Below are 4,971 nucleotides of genomic sequence, written 5' to 3' on the forward strand. Positions count from 1 at the left end.
GTAATATATATATATATATATATATATATATATATATAAATTATTTTAATTTAATTTAATGCTTTAAAATTATTTGAATGAAGATTTAATTGTTATAAATTTTTGCTATTGGGAGTAATGCTGCAACTGCATATCACGACTCTAATCGTTTTCTGCGCAATTATCTCATCATAAGACATTCACCTTTCTTTCTTTCTCTCTCCCTCTCTCTGGACGTTACGTATAACGTTTCCGACATCAGAAGTAGAATCAGAAGTATTAATGCCAATCGGTACGTTAATACTCAATCATTAAATTTCTCTATAATATATAAAAAATACAGCTTTTTTTACTTAGCTATTTATTAAAACCTTAATTCAATTATCTTATTTCATAGAAGAATCGAGGAGTGTATTGTATTTATTAGGGTAGAGTAATTCCACACAATAAAAACTTAATTTATCCAATATTATTTATTATACTATGTTTAAGGTAAATAAACTATATACATATACCAATGTAGACTTTGTACTGTCTACTGCTATGACAAAAATAGGAATCCGAAATACTTATTTTTCTTATTAAACAAAAAAACTTTTACATTTTTACTGTCGAAGTTTCTCTGCAAAATCTCTGTAGCGCTGATGATAAGGGCTGATGATAAGCGCTCTAGATGGCATTAACGCTCTCGATTGTATAATATCTCGATGAGGCCCACGGCAGAGTGTTCGATAATAAGCCCACGTTTTCCATCTCTTTCTTTTCTCTCCCTTTCTCTGTCTTTCAGGCATTTCTTCCAGAGGATAGTCCATCGCTACCGGCGCGCAAATTACTCGGTAGCGATGGCCGCCGTCGGGCGTTTCGTGGCTTTTAATTGACGACGGACGAAATGAAGTATCATGCCGTGCATTATAATTGGAAACTTTTATGTTGCGTGCGCGGCCACAGCGCGCCGGGCCTACCGAGGCGTGAATCCGAACGAGGAGCATGCGTTTTCTACGACGTGCTCCGCGTTCTTCTTTTGCAGCGCCCTTTTTTCTTTCTTTCCACGGATTCGACCGTCGTTCGTACGCTCTTACGAAAAAAAAAAAATGCGTGCGATCACGTAAGTTCGCACCGCCGATGGTGAAACATGAACATCGAATTTTCGAAGGTTTCTCGTCCGCGCTCTCACGCGAGCAGCGTATCCCTCCTGTCAGTAGCTTCTTTTATTAATTGTTAACTGGGATTAACAACTGTCTCACGTACACGCTAAACTTGTGACACGCATGCTACAGCATCATGCATTTCTCCACGTATTTTTTGAATGTAATTCATTTACAAAAAAGGATTAACGTAAGGTCAGTATTCATAGTCAGTTCTTATATTCAAGAATTTAAGTTCTGTCTTGAGATGTCACGAACCATTCAAAGGGCCGCATTAGCGTCTTAAGACGGTCTTGGAATAAGAACTGATTATGAATAGCGGCCTAAAATAAGCATATGTATTCGATTTAAGAAGAAATTTTGTTTTAAAGTAACAAATTAAAAAGTAAGGCACTTGCGTTTTAATTTTAAACAAAAAATTCGAAATCATTAAGATCAATTTTAATTATTTAGAAAGTACTGATAATTGTTATTAAAACGCAACATACATTTATTTTATTTACAAGTTATGTCCATATTAATCAATTCACATTAATAGTAACGCATCTAACGAGGTGTTTGACGGATAAGTGAAAGGAGATGTGGCGCACGACTTTCCCCGAAATTTTACAACGCGCCAAACAGGTATACGAATAGCCTCGGCAGTTGCACGCTTAATGTTTCACCGTCACGAACTTCGTGAATTCGGTTGGTAGGAAGCGGCGTGTGACTGATTTCCGTGCGTAATATTACGGCGCTTCTCGGTGGCCACGGGCATTATTAATCATCTTTTTCGATGTTGTTACGGGTGCGACCCGGAATTTCTGCTCGGAAGCTGTGTTAAGGAGAGTAATAATACTTCGGCCTCGATGCATCGTAAAGCAGGCTCTTCCGCTATATGATTTAATCGATGGGATACACGGCCGAGGGACACCCTAAAAAAAGGACTATACAGTATGTCCGGCGAGAATCGTTGCGTTGATAAAAGCGCATCCTCGCGATGTGTAACTACTATTCTCGATGCCGAGGATAACGCGACTATAATCGCGCGATCGTCAGGAATCGTAATGTCGAAGCGACCAGATCGCCGTGCGAACCGGTCTGCTACGATAATACCACTATTTTTTGCCGCGTGTGGCGCAATATAAAACGTTTTATTTCGACGGAGTTAATGACAGAATGACCGGTCAACATTAAGAACGTAATCGTCGTTGGCCATCCGCTTTACTATTACACGGAAAAAATGATTTTTTTTTTAATTTAATTAGATACAGATTTGAAAATAATTTTGTTAGACCATTAAAATATAATTGTGTAGGACAAGCTATGGTTATCAAAACTTTTTGCAATATTGCTTATTATATACTTAAGTATCCTAACATCATTGTTGCACAATCTTTTTTAAGGATTGTTTTCAGAGAATCATTTTTAAAAATAAGAAAAATCTTTCTCGCATTATAATATTCATTTCATTTGCATAAAATAGAAAATATGATATTATATATTTTTGACTGTAATTATAATTTCGATGATTTAATAAAATTATTTTCAGATTTGTATTTATTAAATTTTTAGATATACTTTATAGCGAAATCATTTTTTGTGTGTATCGAATGAAGTACTTTGAGCGGAAATAAAACACAAATAATTAAATGCTCACGCTTGTCGCGAGTGAATCGAGAAAAATTGAGAGGTGCGCAAACCACCCTTGCGGTTATCATGAAAAGCGTGCCGCACCTGCGACGATGGATCGCCATAAGACGCACCTGCGGGGTTCTAAGAAGACTTTTCGGTCAACAGCTAATGCATTACTGATGATGACCAGTGTCGATGCCGAAGGGCCTTTGACGAATGCTTCTCTGTTCGCGCGAAGGAACGGCCGCGAAAAATTATGTAACTTTAATTGCATTCTAACTACCGTGCAATTGGACGACGGCGGTCGTAGTGCAACCTGCAGTTTCGACTATATGCCATTAAGATGTTGCCTCGACTAACGCGACGACCAAGTGACTTTTGCGAGCGCGCGGATCGCCACTTTTTCCGCAGCATGCAATTTACGACTCCAACAACCGGAAAGGCCAATCCATGGCCATCCTGTGGCAACTGTTAAATCTGAGTTCGCACACAAGCCTGATATTATCGCATATTTATTATTATTCTTTATTTATTATTATTATTTCTTAATAGCACAGTAACTAACTCCGCTATTGCTTTGCGTTAGAATTATAAAAGCTATAATATATTTAGAAATTATTGTTGTTGAGTTGCTTAAATTCGAATTTGAATTGAATTATTCCAAACTTTAATGTCCAAAGAATTGAATCTACAAATTTAAATCAGTACTATTCAAATTATAGAAAACTAGACAAGTGATTACAAAATGCAATGCATAATAATTGTTTTAAATTACATATATAAGATTTACACATCTGTTATATAAGTAAAAAAATTACTTTATATTTCATATTATTTTTACGGAAAGAACGATTTTGCTGAAGCATAAAAATGTAGGTAGATATAAATCGGAAAATAATTTGGTCAACATTATAATAATTATACAGGAAATTTAAATATAAGAATGCTGCAAAAAGTTGTAACATTCTGACAATCAGCTTGAGTATTATTTTGATCCAACACAAAATTAATTTTAGATCTGTATTTAGCTAAATTTTTAGTTCAATAATATTTTCCTTTTTATAATTCCGTTTTATAATTTCCGTTTTATATTTGGATATTTAAATCAATTAGTAAATCCGAATTGAATTAACCGCGTAGTTAGAATATTTTTTACAATTATTAAAATTTTTACACAGATCTTGTTTAAGGATTCAGTTTATTCAATGCGTGATTGATACACTTGAGCGAAGAAAGCTGATTGTGGATACAAAGTATTCAGACTCGTATTCCTCGAATGAACAGAACGCACGTTACGTTTCTACAGCAGGATAGTTGCGAAGATTTCACTCCGGTGCACATATGCGCGACGCGCGAGCGCATTCGCCTCTATTCTTTTTTCTTTCTTCTTTACTATTTTTGAAGAGTAGAGGAAAGTATGTACGTGCAACGCATACACTTACATATATACGTGCGCGCAAATCACATCAGATCCGTGAAAAGTTCACGCAGTCAGTCACCTACCGTGCGTTGCGCCACTAACATATTAAAACGATGACGGAAAATCGTGTGTATGATTAATAACTTGTACTTACGACACGGCTTTCAGTTTTTCCATCGAAAAAGCTTACTTTCATTCTGTCAATATCTACTCATTCAGACTATCTATTTTATTCATATCCGATAAATCCCTCATATATAGGTAGATTAATATTAATATAATATGGAGAAAATAAGCACAAACTTATAAAACGCGTTTTAATATAATGATTATAATGATTTCTAAATAATTAAGATTAATCTTAACATTTACAATATAATATTTATAAATAAATTCTTTCATTTGTACATTGTAAAAAATTGTTGAAGTTTTCTTACAGTTATTGTCTAAATATTCAGATATTGTGACTGAATTTCAAATCGGTTGTCTGAATATTTCTAATTTTGGTGTTTAAATATTCACACACTAAAATTAAATATTTTGACAACAGTTAGAAATTTAGAAAAATGCAGCTAGAAATTGACATAACTATGGTTAAAAATTCAGATAATACTCTACCCGAAAATTCAGACAATGACTGTAAGAAAACTTCAGCTTTTATCTGAATTTTAGGCAATTCTTTACAGTATATAATTACTGATAAAGATTTATTTGCAATACTTAGTTTTTCGTAATAGCATGCATTTTGTGTTTAACATTATAATTAATGTGTATTAAATCGACTATTTCATGTATTAGGTAACATAATTTCGT

The sequence above is a fragment of the Atta cephalotes genome (assembly GCF_000143395.1).
Source record: "Atta cephalotes unplaced genomic scaffold scaffold00015, whole genome shotgun sequence".
Taxonomy (NCBI): Eukaryota; Metazoa; Arthropoda; class Insecta; order Hymenoptera; family Formicidae; genus Atta; species Atta cephalotes.